Below are 17,706 nucleotides of genomic sequence, written 5' to 3'. Positions count from 1 at the left end.
TAGTTTGAGACCCCTAGGTGTGATATATGGTGTTTATGCATGTTTTAGAACAAGTTTATGCATGATTTGAGAGTGGGGAGGCAAATGTGCATAAAGGAGCCGAGTTTCTGCCCTTTGGAAGAAACCAGGTTCGGCAGCCGAAGGCACTTTCGGCCGCCGAACATGGCTGGGGAGGCAGGCCTTTCGGCTGCCGAAGTTGCCCTCGAAAAGAGACTTTCGTCTCTGTCTGGGACTTTCGGCCGCCGAAGGTGCCGCCGAACATGCATGAGTTTCGCCTCTGTCTGGGAGTTTCGGCCGCCGAAGGTGCCGCCGAACATGCATGAGTTTCGCCTCTGTCTGGGAGTTTCGGCCGCCGAAGGTGCCGCCGAAAGTGCCCTGTTCAGCCATTTCTTGCATGTTTTCATGTGATGATTTCATGATGTTTTAGGGGGTTTTTGGGGAGTATACTAGAGTTATGTTTATATATATTTGGTCCCTCATTGGAGTCCACCTGTGTAGGTTCGGACCCGAGGAACCGAGGACCCCAGCAATGAGCCAGCTGCTACAGAGTTTGTCAGAGCTAGCCAGAGGTGAGTGGAACAAACTTTAAGTTTTAAAATAAACGAAATATGAATTTTGAGCATGATCCATGCATCATGAATGCCATGAGATATAGTAGGTTGCTTGCATTAGTATTCACGAATATGTTGCATTGCATTTATGATGTTGATGTGGATTGGTCATTGGATGATCCTTTAGTCCTCATATGATATGATGATGTTATGGCATGATATGGTATGGAAGTCCAGGTTGTACCCATTCTACGTCCCTGGCACGATGTAAGAGGAAGTCCAGGTTGTACCCATTCTACGTCCCTGGCACAGTTGGACTGTATGATATGTTATGTTAAGGGAAAGACCGGTTGTACCCATTCTACGTCCCGGCACAGTTGGACTATGTAGAGGACTATTGGTGACGATACCATCCGAGATGTGATTTGTTGTGATGTGTTGCATTACATAATGGCATGAAATTTTAATATATGTTTTCTCTATTCTGCTCACTGGGCTTTGTAGCTCACCCCTCTCCCCTAACCCCAGACGTGCAGGTACAGGGTAGACCAGGAGGTTAGCCAGAGATATGAAGAGTGTATGTAATAGTTAGTTTGTGGACATGACAGTTGTATTATGATAGTTATGTTATGTGTAATGATATTGAGGATTAGATATTGTGCTTGACATTATGTATTGAGGTATCCATTTTATTACATGATCAAAATGTTTTATAATGTTATGGAAGCCAACTCATCTCATGATGTATTTGCCCTTTGAGGCATTGTTGAGGTCCCACAGAGGGATCATAATTATGATTATGACTTTGTATTGTATATGTTCAGGTTGAGTTGGATGTTTGAAAGAAAGGTTTTAATTTTTTATGTATTTTCTTGATCATGTATGGGATTAAACAGGTTTCCAGGATGTATGTTTGGCTTGCTACGGGTCCCGGCGGCCTTAAGTCGATCCGGATCCTAGCGCCGGTAGCGGTCCGATTTTCGGGTCGTTACATGGCCTATCCCATGGCAAGATTCTGAGGCCAACATCTGTCCAAAACATTGACTCAGCTTGTTGGCCAGCTCAGCTTCGGCTGCCCAATCACATGGAAAACCATGCAACATTCGGGGGCCGAACCTGAACTTCGGAAGCCGAACATTGGCCACTTTCGGCGGCCGAACTTACCTTCGGCGGCCGAACTTGGCTCATCTGCCTTGGTTCATTTCAACTCAAAACTTAGTTCCATTTAACCTTAAAACATTAAAACACATCAAAACACTTTAGTAAAACATAAATCCTACCCTTTCATAGAATTCCAATGTAACGACCCGGAAATCCGGACCGCTACCGGCGCTAGGATCCAGATCGACTTAAGGTCGCCGGGACCCGTAGCAAGCCTAACATACATCCTGTACAGCTGGTATAATCCCATACATGATCAAACATTTTCATAAAACATTTAAAACTTTACCTTTAACCAATTTGACCTGTGTATGCACTATGACTGAACTCATAGAACCCCTAGGGTCAGCATACCCTATGTCAAACTCGGTCCATCACATGAAACAACATAAACTAAAACTCATGTACAAAGGGATTATCCAACTCAGGCCAAACACAATACTATAACTCTGAACATATAACATAATGTCATTTTACAACATAATTCTTTTACATCCTTACATAACTTTACATTACATCATGTCCACTACTATTCTATTACATAAACCTGACCATGGACGTAACCTGCTGATCTCCTGACTATCTCTGACCCTGCAAACCTGGGGTTAGGGGAGAGGGGTGAGCTAAAAAGCCCAGTGAGCAGAAACCATAAAAGAAAACAGTTCATTTTTAAGTATGCTATCATGGAATGCGTCACATCACAAATATATCACCTCAAGGATGAATCTGTCACCAATAGCCCTCTACATATCAATCTCGTACCATAACAAGTCAACAATACTCTATGCCAGGGGCGATACGGCCACGCCTGGACTTCACACACTCTATGCCAGGGGCGATACGGCCACACCTGGACTTCTCATGCTCTATGCCAGGGGCGATACGGCCACACCTGGACGTCTCATCTCATATCATATCATTCATGCCATATCATATTATTCCACATCATGTCATAACGTACTGAGGGCTAGAGGATCATCCAGTATCCATCCACATCATTATCATCGTATTATGCAATGCATCATATTCGTGAATTCTAATGCAAACAACCTATTGCATAACATGGTATTCATGATGCATGAACATGCTTGAACATGCTGAAAACATTTGATTTAAAACATAAGGGTTAGTTCCACTCACCTCTGGCTAGCTCTGGACTAACTCTGAAGCAGCTAACACTGCTAAACACCTCGGTTCCTCGGGTCCGATCCTACACAGGTGGACTCCAGTGAGGTGCCAAACATACTCTAAACAACTCATAAACAACTCCCCAAAAACCCCCTAAAGCATCACTTAAACATGCATAGAAAACACCCATGAAAGGGCTAGACAGGGCACTTTCGGCGGCACCTTCGGCGGCCGAAAGTCCCAAACAGAGACGAAAGTCAGGCAGGTTCGGCGGCACCTTCGGCGGCCGAACTCTCTCTCCAGAGACGAAAGTCAGGCACTTTCGGCGGCCGAACATTACCTTCGGCGGCCGAAAGTCTGCTTTCAAGCCAAAACTCAACCTTCGGGGGCAAGGTTAGGCGGCCAATCCCTGCATCCTCTGGCAGGTTCGGCGGCTGAAACCACCTTCGGCGGCCGAACCTGAGTTCATCCAGAACTCAGCCTTTGTGCATTTCAAGCCTCCCAAACCTTCCAAACACCCCAAAACAAGCATCCAACTTCTCAAACCCATGCATACATCCTTAACCATGCACAAGGGAGCTTAATAGCTTGATTAAACTCCAAAAACAACATCTAAAGCATACATAGATAGTTTATGACCCACATAGGCCAAAACCATCAAAATAAACCAAACCTCACATACTCTCTCCCAATCATGCATACTCTCTCCCATAAGCTCAAGGGGCTTGAAAACTAACTTAAACCCCAACACAAACATCACAGGAACATACATTATCATACATTGGGCATAAAACCCACATAAACCCTAACATGCATATCTACCCATGCTCAACCATCAAAACCTCTTAAAACTCACTTAAAACTTCATGAAACGTAAAGAAAAACATAGATCCACACTTACCTCTTGAAGATCGAGGGTTGGTGCGACCCAAAGCTTGAGATGTGGAGAACCCAAACTCTTAAAGTCTCCAAGCTCTCCAAACCTTGATCCAAGCTTTAAAACTCTTCAAGACAACCATATAGCTTATAAAAATATGAAGGAGATGAAGAGAAAACATGAAAATGACCAAAGGAGGACATGAACACACCTGAGCTCGAGAATGGGGAGAAAACTCGCCCATTTTCGGTCTGAGGGGCTTTTATAGGTGGCCAGCCGAACCTCCTTCGGCGGCCTAACGTTGCATGCGAAACACCCCCATGTTCGGCGGCCGAACTTGAGGTTCGGCGGCCGAACCTGGTTTGTTCAAACATAGCTTTCGGAGACCAAAAGCGCTCCCAAAACCAACTCATGTTCGGCGGCCGAACTTTACTTTCGGCGGCCGAACCTGGCAAAAACCTCCTTAGTCTTTTCTTTCTTCAAAACTCAAATCTTTTTCTTCCAAAACCATGAAATCAGTAAAAATCATTTTAGAAATCACATTTTACCCCTCTAAAAGACTCTGGCATCATCAAAATTCCATATTCCAACGGAGATTCCGCCGGAAGGTAGGGATTCCGATGCCGGAATCTAGCCGGGTATTACATTCTTCCCCCCTTTAAGAACATTCGTCCTCGAATGTTCAAACAAACAAACATGCATCAAGCATAGCATCTAACATACATAAGCAAGCAAGCAACAAGCAAGCAAAACCTAAAAACCTCTCTTCTAAAAGAGAGACACGGTCATTGCTGGAGTATAAACTCTCGGTCCCCCCGGTGCACTTTTCATCTTAAGGTGATTCTAAGGGACTTTCACCATCGGGATTTCCTTGTTTCCACACTTTCTGACTTGTGTGTCTGCAGTCCGTACTAACTGCTCAACATAGGTGAGATCCTCTATGATCTCCACCTCTGGTTCTTTCCAGAACCTCACTCGGACCCGACACGAACTCATATACCGTGGAAACAGGGAAAAACGGATGGAGCTCTTCCTTTGAAGTGGGTAAATCTAACTCGTGGGATACATTCCCAAATCCTTTGCAGGATTTCAAAGAGTCCAATGTATCTGAGAGCTAATTTACCTTTCTGCCCATAACGAATCACCCTCTCTTTAGGAGACACCTCCAGCAAACCTCAACTTCCTCGAGGACCTCAACACGCTTCCGCCGTGCACACTGACAAAACTCTTCTTCTCTTCTGAAACTCTACATGCCTCTTGCGGACGACTCCATACTCTCCTGCTGACTCATAGCAGTACTGATTCTTCTCATCTTCTGACTATGCAGCTCTTACTCTTTTTCTCTGCCCCTGATTCTCCTCTCTCGACTCAAGATGTATTGCAAACTCTTTCGATCTGTAAGGATCTGTCCACATACCTTATACAGGTATCACCTCCACATCTTGAGTGCAAGTATTACCATTGCCATCTCTGGATCGTGTGTAAGATGATTCAACTCATGCTTCTTCAGCTACCTAGAAGCATAAGCAATCATTCTACCACTTTACATTAACACACAACCTAGTCCAACACGGGACACATCACAGGACACTGTGAAATCTCCATCACTGGCGGACAGAGCCACCACTGGTGCTGATATCAACATTTCCTTTGGCTTTTCAAAGCCTTCTTCACTCTAAGTAGACCACACACCCTCTGGTTCTTCTTGATCCATCTGGCCATAGGAGCGGCAACTCTAGAGAAGTTCTAGATGAACCTCCATTAGATAACCTGCCCAACCCAAAAAGCTCTTGATCTTAGTCATTACCATGGGCCTGGGCTAGTCGGCTACAACTTCAACTTTCTCAGGTCTACTTCACTTTCTTTTCTCCGACACACATGACCCAAGAAGGATGTGCTCCTCGACCAGAACTCACAGTGGAGAACTAGGCATCCAAGCCATGTTCTCTCAGGATCTGCAATCCTGATTTCAGGTGATGGGCATACTCTTCTGTATTTCTGGAACTCGCCGAGATACCGTCAATGAAGACAATAACGGAGTGATCCAGAAACCGATTAAAACTCTGCTTATGAGGTTCATGAATGATGTAGGGGCGTTCATTAACCCGAACGACATTCCAAGGAACTCATAGTGCCCATATCTGGTTCTAAACACTGCTCTCTGTACATCTTCTTCCTTGATCTTAACTGCTGGTACCTGGACTTCAGATCTATCTTGGAAAGGCAACCAGCTCCTGCTAGCTGATTTCAACTAGATCGTCGATCCACGGTAACAACTACCTGATCTGGGTAGTGACTTTGTTCAACGACTAGTAGTCGATACAAAGTCCTAGGGATCCATCCTTCATCCTCATAACAACACTGGAACACCCCAAGGTGAAGTGCTCAGTCAGATGGGAACCCTTAACTACCAACTTTTACCACTGCTCTTACAACTCTTTAAACTTTGTTGATACCATCCTGTGGGGAGGGCTAGAGATTGGTCCAATTCCATGCATTACTTCTATTTTGAACTCTATCTCCCTGACAGGTGATAGTCCTGGGAACTCGTCTGGGGAAACATCTAAAACTCTCTAACAACGGGCATTGAGGCGGGCTCCCTGACCTGACTGCTATACTCTCTCTGAAGAGCTAGAACCCCTGACAACCTTTCCTGAACAACCTACGAGCCTATAGGGTTGATACTGAACCTCTAGGTATCCCTATTCTGTCCCCTCTAAGGACTACCTCTGATCCATCCTTACTTCGGAACCTGACCACCTTGTCTCTGCAGACTAGGTAGTACCGCTAGTAGAAGAACCAATCCAACCCTAGAATGACGTCAAACAGTCGAATCTAGAACCGTTAGGTCAGCTGGAAGGCATCTACTCACAACACATACTCTGACTATACCGGCAGACTGACTCTGCCACAGATGGATCACACTTGGGTGCACTGACCCCAAGGGGATACTCTAACCCATAAGCTATCAACCCAACCTCACAAGGGCTCACAAGCAAACAAAGAAAAGAGAAACATCAGGGTTCATAAAACAGACACATCAGAATATACCAGAGTGAGATTACCTGATCCCATCGGGTTCGATGTGTTAGCCTCATGCTGGGTCATGGCAAAGATCCGTGCTGGAGCTGATGGACCTTCCCCACGGGAACCTGCTGAAGAAGGGGCTGTCCCCCTGTCTCCGCCTCTACCACTGCCCTGCAACATGACTGGAGCTGATGGCTGAGCCATACTGCCTAGAGTTGTCTGATGGGACGGTGTCATAAAAGCTGCCTTAGGGCACTCTCGAGCTATGTGCCCCTCCTGGCCGCATCTGTAACATGCTGTAGTCCCAAACCGACAGACTCCCTTGTGCGGCCTACCGCACCTCGTACACTCTGCAACCTCTGTGCCTGAGCTCGAGCCACCTCCTAATCCTAGACCAGACTTTATCCGATTCCAGAACTTGTTCTTCTTTGACCTTCTGAGACCTCTGTCTCCCTTCTTACTTTTTGTGACAGCCTCGCTCAGAGGGGAGAGATTAACATCACTTGTCCTCGGGAGTTTGGAACCCAAAGACTGTGCCACGTACTGTTTAACTGTCCCTTGGACAATGGCACTAGCCTCCATTCTCCGCGCCATATCCATTATAGCATGGAAGCTCTCCCTTTCTGCTGATTGAACCAACGAGGAATACCTGGAGTGAAGCTTCATAACATATCTCCTAGACTTCTTTAGGTCTGTGTCAAGACCCTGTCCTGCAAACGGCAACAGCTCCAGGAACCTGTCTGTAAACTCCTCTACGCTCATCTCTTCCGTCTGCCTTAGCTGTTCAAACTCAATCATCTTCAATTCTCTGGAACTATCTGGAAAAGCCCATCCTGCAAATTCATTGGCAAACTGCTCCTAGGATAAGCTCTCCAACCTTGGGTCCACATAGTTTTTGAACCATTCCCTTGCCTTCTTGCATTTCAATGTGAACCCCGCCATCTGAATGGCTCTACTGTCACTTGCTCCTAGCTCATCTGTTATCATCTTTACCGTTCTGAGGTACTCAAAAGGGTCATCGCCTGCTTCGAACTTGGGGGCATCCAACTTGAGGTAATCTGTCATCTTTACTTTACCCCCAACTGATGAACCAGGTTTGGGTATCCGGACATCAGGGACTATTGGTTCTGCTGGTGGAGGAGGAGGTGCAGCATCCCCTGGGTTAGGGTTTGCTGGACCTGGGAAAAAGGGTGAGGATGGAAACATGGGGTACTGTGGGTAAAAGGGAGGATAGGGCATAAAAGTGGGATATGGGTTATAGCTGAAGAAATCCGACGTACCTCCCATCGGATACCCTGGCCCTTGCGGGTAGGGTGGATACTGTGGTGGGACAAAGCCCGAGGCCTTAGTGCCTCCTTGGGACTCTCCCATATCCTCTACTGACATACTCATGCCCAAACTACTATCTCTTCTCTGGTTATCCTCCTCTGTTTCCATCACATCCACTGACATACCTTCATGAACTGATCTCCTCCGATCTGCATCAAAAGACCTTCTAGGGTCCCTTGATGTACTTTCCCTGATCGTCCTACAAGATCTTGCCCTCTGCAGAGCAGGGGAATGGGCATCCATGCCCCCATTCTCTGGCGGAGCTCCAGTCAATCTCGCAGATCGACGAGTTCCTCTCATCTTGACCTCTGAAAGCATAACATAGCACATAAACATTAGCATCTTATGGTTCATGTGGAAACACATGAACCTGCATCACATACATAACATAGCATTAATGCACATGCTCATCATCATGGCATTTCACATCATCATACAAGACAGGACTCCACATCATATCCTAGTGAACATGATCCTTCCTATTGTGCTTGCCCTACTATAACCTTTATGAGCCCGACACACTATAGGTCCGACCATGTGAACCTAGGGCTTTGATACCATTCTGTAACGACCCGGAAATCCGGACCGCTACCGGTGCTAGGATCCAGATCGACTTAAGGTCGCCGGGACCCGTAGCAAGCCTAACATACATCCTGTACAGCTGGTATAATCCCATACATGATCAAACATTTTCATAAAACATTTAAAACTTTACCTTTAACCAATTTGACCTGTGTATGCACTATGACTGAACTCATAGAACCCCTAGGGTCAGCATACCCTATGTCAAACTCGGTCCATCACATGAAACAACATAAACTAAAACTCATGTACAAAGGGATTATCCAACTCAGGCCAAGCACAATACTATAACTCTGAACATATAACATAATGTCATTTTACAACATAATTCTTTTACATCCTTACATAACTTTACATTACATCATGTCCACTACTATTCTATTACATAAACCTGACCATGGACGTAACCTGCTGATCTCCTGACTATCTCTGACCCTGCAAACCTGGGGTTAGGGGAGAGGGGTGAGCTAAAAAGCCCAGTGAGCAGAAACCATAAAAGAAAACAGTTCATTTTTAAGTATGCTATCATGGAATGCGTCACATCACAAATATATCACCTCAAGGATGAATCTGTCACCAATAGCCCTCTACATATCAATCTCGTACCATAACAAGTCAACAATACTCTATGCCAGGGGCGATACGGCCACGCCTGGACTTCACACACTCTATGCCAGGGGCGATACGGCCACACCTGGACTTCTCATGCTCTATGCCAGGGGCGATACGGCCACACCTGGACGTCTCATCTCATATCATATCATTCATGCCATATCATATTATTCCACATCATGTCATAACGTACTGAGGGCTAGAGGATCATCCAGTATCCATCCACATCATTATCATCGTATTATGCAATGCATCATATTCGTGAATTCTAATGCAAACAACCTATTGCATAACATGGTATTCATGATGCATGAACATGCTTGAACATGCTGAAAACATTTGATTTAAAACATAAGGGTTAGTTCCACTCACCTCTGGCTAGCTCTGGACTAACTCTGAAGCAGCTAACACTGCTAAACACCTCGGTTCCTCGGGTCCGATCCTACACAGGTGGACTCCAGTGAGGTGCCAAACATACTCTAAACAACTCATAAACAACTCCCCAAAAACCCCCTAAAGCATCACTTAAACATGCATAGAAAACACCCATGAAAGGGCTAGACAGGGCACTTTCGGCGGCACCTTCGGCGGCCGAAAGTCCCAAACAGAGACGAAAGTCAGGCAGGTTCGGCGGCACCTTCGGCGGCCGAACTCTCTCTCCAGAGACGAAAGTCAGGCACTTTCGGCGGCCGAACATTACCTTCGGCGGCCGAAAGTCTGCTTTCAAGCCAAAACTCAACCTTCGGGGGCAAGGTTAGGCGGCCAATCCCTGCATCCTCAGGCAGGTTCGGCGGCCGAAACCACCTTCGGCGGCTGAACCTGAGTTCATCCAGAACTCAGCCTTTGTGCATTTCAAGCCTCCCAAACCTTCCAAACACCCCAAAACAAGCATCCAACTTCTCAAACCCATGCATACATCCTTAACCATGCACAAGGGAGCTTAATAGCTTGATTAAACTCCAAAAACAACATCTAAAGCATACATAGATAGTTTATGACCCACATAGGCCAAAACCATCAAAATAAACCAAACCTCACATACTCTCTCCCAATCATGCATACTCTCTCCCATAAGCTCAAGGGGCTTGAAAACTAACTTAAACCCCAACACAAACATCACAGGAACATACATTATCATACATTGGGCATAAAACCCACATAAACCCTAACATGCATATCTACCCATGCTCAACCATCAAAACCTCTTAAAACTCACTTAAAACTTCATGAAACGTAAAGAAAAACATAGATCCACACTTACCTCTTGAAGATCGAGGGTTGGTGCGACCCAAAGCTTGAGATGTGGAGAACCCAAACTCTTAAAGTCTCCAAGCTCTCCAAACCTTGATCCAAGCTTTAAAACTCTTCAAGACAACCATATAGCTTATAAAAATATGAAGGAGATGAAGAGAAAACATGAAAATGACCATAGGAGGACATGAACACACCTGAGCTCGAGAATGGGGAGAAAACTCGCCCATTTTCGGTCTGAGGGGCTTTTATAGGTGGCCAGCCGAACCTCCTTCGGCGGCCTAACGTTGCATGCGAAACACCCCCATGTTCGGCGGCCGAACTTGAGGTTCGGCGGCCGAACCTGGTTTGTTCAAACATAGCTTTCGGAGGCCAAAAGCGCTCCCAAAACCAACTCATGTTCGGCGGCCGAACTTTACTTTCGGCGGCCGAACCTGGCAAAAACCTCCTTAGTCTTTTCTTTCTTCAAAACTCAAATCTTTTTCTTCCAAAACCATGAAATCAGTAAAAATCATTTTAGAAATCACATTTTACCCCTCTAAAAGACTCTGGCATCATCAAAATTCCATATTCCAACGGAGATTCCGCCGGAAGGTAGGGATTCCGATGTCGGAATCTAGCCGGGTATTACACCCTGGATTCCACCGGACAATAGGAATTCCGGTGCCGGATTCTAGCCGGGTATTACATTCTCCCACCCTTAAGCACATTCGTCCTCGGATGTTCCTAAAAAAACCAAACAACAAAAGGAGGAAACTAACCTCAAAACAGATGTGGATACTGCTGGAGCATAGACTCCCGTGTCTCCCAGGTGCACTCTTCCAGATTATGGTGGTTCCACAAAACTTTCACCATCGGAATCTCCTTGTTCCTTAGCTGTCTGATCTGTGTGTCCAGAATCCGTACTGGCTGCTCTACATAGGTGAGATCTCCAAGAATCTCCACATTAGGCTCACTAACAACCTGACCCGGATCTGACACAAACTTCTGTAGCATAGAAACATGAAACACCGGGTGAATCCTCTCCATATAAGTAGGTAACTCCAGCTTATACGATACATTTCCGATCCTCTGCAAAATCTCAAAGGGTCCAATGTACCGTGGAGCTAACTTACCCTTCTTCCCAAAACGAACCACTCCTTTCATTGGAGACACCTTCAGCAATACCCAATCTCCCTCCTGAAACTCTACCAGTTTCCTGCGAATGTCTGCATAACTCTTCTGTCTACTCTGTGCTATTCTGATCCTCTCTCTGATCACAGGCACTGTTCTACTGGTAATCTCTACCAACTCTGGTCCTGCAAGAGCTTTTTCTCCTACCTCTTCCCAGCAAACAGGTGATCTGCACTTCCTTCCATATAATGCCTCATAAGGAGCCATCCCAATGCTAGCATGATGACTATTGTAGGCAAACTCCACCAAAGGTAGATGCTGCCTCCAAGAACCGCCAAAATCTAACACACACATTCTGAGCATATCCTCTATGGTCTGGATGGTCCTCTCTGACTGTCCATCAGTCTGTGGGTGGAAAGTAGTACTAAAATCTAATCTTGTGCCCATCGCATTCTGCAGACTTCGCCAAAATCTGGAGGTAAACTGAGGTCCTCTGTCTGAAACTATAGACACTGGGACTCCATGCAATCTTACTATCTCATCCAGATAAACCTGTGCCAATTTATCCACAGAATAGTTACTCCTAACTGGAATGAAATGAGCAGATTTCGTGAGTCTGTCCACAATCACCCATATAGAGTCTATCCTGTTGGACGCTGCTGGTAAGCCCACTACAAAATCCATAGCTATGTTTTTCCATTTCCATTCTGGAATCGGCAGTGGGTTAAGCATTCCAGCTGGCTTCTGATGTTCTAATTTCACCCGCTGACAAGTTTCACAAGCTGTCACGAACTGCGCCACTTCTTTCTTCATGGTTGGCCACCAATACACCTTTTTCAAATCCCGATACATCTTGGTGGTTCCCGGGTGAACACTATATCTCGCATTATGAGCTTCCCTCATAATGTCTTCTTTCAGACTGCTACTATCTGGTACATAAAGTCGACTTCCATGACGAAGGATCCCCTGGCTGTCAAATCTAAATTCTGCACTGTGGCCTGACTGAACAGTCCTGGCAATTTTCATCAACTTAGGGTCTTCGTGTTGTCTCTGAGCTATCTGCTCCAGAAACACTGGTGTTACTTTCATCTGTGCTATCAACGCACCTGTACCAGATAACTCTAATTGTAACCCCTCCTCAATGAGCTTATAAAGCTCCATCACTACTGGTCTCCGCTCTGCTGCTATATGAGATAAACTGCCTAATGACTTCCGACTTAAGGCGTCTGCCACAACATTCGCCTTACTCGGATGATACTGGATCTTACAATCATAATCACTAAGCAATTCTACCCATCTTCTCTGCCTCAAATTCAGTTCTCTCTGGCTTAAGATGTACTGTAAACTTTTGTGATCAGTAAAGATCTCGCATTTCACCCCATAGAGGTAATGCCGCCACATTTTAAGTGCAAAGATAACTGCTGCCATCTCAAGGTCATGGGTGGGGTAATTTAACTCGTGCTTCTTTAACTGTCTAGAAGCATAAGCAATCACCCTATCCTGCTGCATCAGAACACAACCCAATCCCACTCGAGATGCATCACAGAACACTGTGAAATCCTCATCACTAACAGGCAGAGCTAACACTGGTGCTGTGGTCAATCTCCTCTTGAGCTCCTCAAAGCTCTCTTCACACTGGTCTGACCGGATAAACTTCTGGTTCTTCTGAGTCAGTTTGGCCATAGGAGCTGCTATCTTCGAGAAGTCCTGTACGAACCTCCTGTAGTAACCTGCCAGTCCCAGAAAGCTTTTAATCTCAGTCGCTGTAGTGGGCCTGGGCCAGTTAGCTACAGCCTCTATCTTCTTGGGGTCTACCTCAATCCCATCAGCTGATACTACGTGTCCCAAGAAGGAAATGCTCCTTAACCAAAACTCACACTTTGAGAACTTGGCGTATAAACCATGCTCTCTCAGTGTCTACAGAACTATCCTCAGATGCTGGGCATGCTCCTCTGCATTTCTAGAATACACTAAAATGTCATCGATAAAGACAATCATAAAGTGGTCCAGAAACTCGCTGAAAACTCTGTTCATGAGATCCATGAATGCTGCAGGGGCGTTAGTCAACCCGAACGGCATCACTAAGAATTCATAGTGCCCATATCTGGTCCTGAACGCTGTCTTAGGCACATCTGCCTCTCTGACTCTCAACTGATGATATCCGGATCTCAGATCTATTTTAGAAAAACAACCTGCTCCAGCTAGCTGGTCAAATAGATCATCAATCCAAGGCAAAGGATATCTATTCTTGGTAGTGACCTTGTTTAACTGTCTGTAGTCAATACAAAGTCTGAGGGATCCTGTAATACCCGGCTAGAGTCCGGCACCGGAATTCCTGTTGTCTGGTGGAATCCGGGGTGTTGGGATTCTTATACGGGTAGGAGTTATGGTTTCTAAGTGTTATGATATGTTTATGGTGTTATAGTTTTGTGTTAAGGTTAATGGAAGTGAGTTTTGAGTTGAAATGGTACCAAGGCAGAGGAGCCAAGTTCGGCCGCCGAAAGTTCGGCCGCCGAAAGTGCTCAAGATGTTCGGCTTCCGAAGTCAGGTTCGGCCCCCGAATGTTGCATGGTTTTGCATGCGATTCGGCAGCCGAAGCTGAGTTGCTTAGCCAGCAGTTTGGTATCCCTGAGTCAGCGTTTTGGACAGGTGTGATCACCAGATCATGTCCAGAAGTTGGCCACGTCTCCTATGCCTTATGTGCTAAGTTTGAGCAGCTCATGCAGGAGTTTGCTCGTTTACCAAGTTGTGAAGGTTTTGAAGCAAAACGTGAGGTTGAGAGAGTTTGAGCGTGTGATAAGAGTTGGTCCGTTTTCCCTTGTTCAGAGTGTTTAGCTTCTTGCTTCAGGAGGTAAGTGATGCTCTTGACCAGGGTTTTATGTTTGCGGACGGTTTTATGGGAGTTGGGGAGAGAGAGATGCATGTTTTGGGTTTAATGGGAGAGTTGATGATTTATGCATGTATTCCTGATTATGTGTTATGTTTGTTTTGTTGTTTGGGGTTATTAGATAGCTTTGGACCCCTGTGAACATATACTTGAGTATATGTGTGTTGAATACGTGAAGGATGTATGTTAGCAAGTGTTGAAGGGAAGGAGGAGATGGTTTGCCGTTGAAGCTGAGTTCTGGATGAACTCAGGTTCGGCAGCCGAAGGTTCATTCGGCCGCCGAACCTCCTGCATGGTGGCTTAGTTGCCACAGCTTGCCCCCGAGTGTTTTTACATGTTCGGCTCTGTTTGGGGGATTCGGCCGCCGAAGGTGCCGCCGAAGGTGCTTGAGGTTCGTCTCTGGAAAGGACATTCGGCCGCCGAAGGTGCCGCCGAAAGTGTCCTGTCCAGCTTGCTTTTGCATGCTTTGCATGGATAGTTGAGTGAGTTTAAGGGGATTCTTGGGGAGTTTAAGAGAGGTATGTCTATGCTTGTTTGGTCCCTCATTTGAGTCCATCTGTATAGGTACAGACCAGAGGAACCAGAGAGAGCAGCAGTGAGTACTGCTCCAGAGGTTCAGAGCCTGCAGAGTCAGTCAGTCCAGTTAGCCAGAGGTGAGTGGAACTAAACTTATGCCTTTTAATTGAACCACAAACTGCTTTTAGCATATCTCATGCATCATGTTTATGCCATAGGTTGATTGCATTAGTGTGCACGAATATGGTGCATTGCATTGTTATTTGGTGATGTGAGTGAATGCTGAATGATCCAATAGTCTCAGACAGGAAGTCCAGGAGCCTTTGACTACGCCCTGGCAGGTATAGCAAGTCCAGGAGCCTTTGACTACGCCCTGGCAGGTATATAGTAAAGACCAGGAGCCTTTGACTACGCCCTGGCAATGGTAAGTACACTGGTGTTATATACACATATACATATACGACAGGAAGACCAGGTGCTCGATTCTACGCCCTGGCACAGAGTTACTGGGACTATGTGGTGACAGGTTTACTCTTGATGTGGCTTGTTTGTGATATGGTGCATTCCATGAGATCCTATTTTACTGAGATGTTTTACTGTTCTACTCACTGGGCTATAGAGCTCATCCCACTCCCTTAACCCCAGTTTTGCAGGTTCAGTGGTCAGTGTACAGGGACAGTCCAGCAGAGTACAGGAAAAAGAAAAGAGATCTGTAATAGCTTAGAGTGGACATGTAATATTAAAGAGGTGTAATAGTTGTTGCTTGACCTAGTGATGTATGTTTTGTACATGATCTGTATATGTATATATGTTTTCCTGTATGTGAAAACCAGGCTTAACAGGTATGAGTTAACTCATCTAGAGCAAGCTCTAGTCAGGGACACAGAGTACAGAGTACATGAGTACAGAGTACAGAGATAGTGCATGCACAGGTTAAGCCTTGGTTCAGAAAAGAGTTTTATTTTTACAGAAAATGTATGATCATGTATGAGATTTACAGGTACACAGAGAGTATAGCAGGCTTGCTACGGGTTCTGGCGGCCTTAAGCCGACCTGAATCCTAGCGCCGGTGACGGTCCATTTTGGGGTCGTTACAGATTGGTATCAGAGCCCTAGGTTCACATGATCGGACCTATAGAGACAGTGTTGGGCTCAGACAGGTTAGAAGTGGTCAAGCATCATAGGAAATCATGTCCACTAGGATAGGGTCGTGAGTCCTATCTGCTAGGATATGCCATGAGTATTGTATGTGTATGATTGATATGTGATGTTTATGTGCTAAAGTGGTCTGTTATATGTTGTGGTTCCAGAGTAAAGATGCGAGGAACTCGTCGATCAGCTCGATTGACTGGAGTCCCACCAGAGAGTGAGAGACCAGCTGCTCGTCCTCCTGCATTGCCAAGGGCAAGGTCTCAGAGATCTAGCAGGAAAGGTACGTCAATAGACCCTAGAAGGTCTGTCGACGAGAGCAGAAGAGGAACAGCTAGGGGAGGAAGATCAGAGGAAGAGAGGGAGGCTATGGAGACTGATCCGTCTATGGATGAAGGTATGGGAGAATCTTTAGGAGGTGTTCAGGCCTCAGGATTTGATTATCCAGCTGTGTTTCAGGAGCCAGAGTATCCGATGGAGGGTATGTCGGAATACTCTCGCTTTGACCCATATCCTACATACATGCCATATATGCCATATCCTCATTATTACCCATCATATCCACCATATCCTATGTATCCACCTTCCCCTATACATCCAAGTGCAGCACACCCAGAAATAAATGAACCAGCATCTCCACCACCACAAACAGAACCAGTAGCCCCTGTTGTTGTCAGACATGAACCTAGCTCATCTGGAGGGAAAGTCCAAATGACGGAGTACTTGAAATTGGATGCTCCTAAAGACAACACGGGAGATGATCCATTTGATTACCTCAGAGCAGTTAGGATGATAACCAGTGAATTGGGAGCAGATGATCGGAGAGCCATTGAGATGGCAGGTTTCACATTCAAATGCAAGAAGGCCAGAGAATGGTTTAAGAATTATGTGGAGCCTAGAATGGACAGTATGTCATGGGGAGAGTTCGCCAATGAGTTTGCAGGGTGGGCTTTTCCTGACAGTTCAAGGGAGATGAAAGTCATTGAATTTGAACAGTTGCGACAGACAGATGAGATGAGTGTTGATGAATTCACAGATAAGTTCCTAGATCTGCTTCAGTACGTGGGTCAAGCCTATGATACTGATCAGAAGAAAGCAAGAAGATATACCATGAGACTTCATCCGAGGTATTCTTCTTTGATCCTTCCAGCTGAGAAGGAGAGTTTTCACTCGATAGTGGATGCAGCCAGGAAAATGGAAGCTAGTGCCAATATTCAGAAACAGTCAAGGGCACAGGCTTCGGGGTCTAAAGCCCCCACACCAAGCAGTAAAAGATGGGATAGAGCAAAAGGAACAAAGAGTAAGTTCTGGAGTAAAGTCAAGTCAGGTCTGGGAATAGGTAGTGGCTCAAGCTCTGGCACAGCTCCAGTCTGCAGACGATGCGGAAAACCACATGGAGGAGTTTGTCGGTTGGGATCTACAGCTTGTTTTCGATGTGGACAGGAAGGGCATATTGCTCGGGATTGTCCGCAGATGACTTTTGTACCATCCCAGCAGATGAGTTCAGGCAGTGTGGTACAGCC

The sequence above is a fragment of the Manihot esculenta genome, chromosome 9, assembly GCF_001659605.2.
Source record: "Manihot esculenta cultivar AM560-2 chromosome 9, M.esculenta_v8, whole genome shotgun sequence".
Taxonomy (NCBI): Eukaryota; Viridiplantae; Streptophyta; class Magnoliopsida; order Malpighiales; family Euphorbiaceae; genus Manihot; species Manihot esculenta.
The sequence above is the reverse complement of the archived record's forward strand: the minus strand, read 5'-3'. Positions refer to the sequence as shown.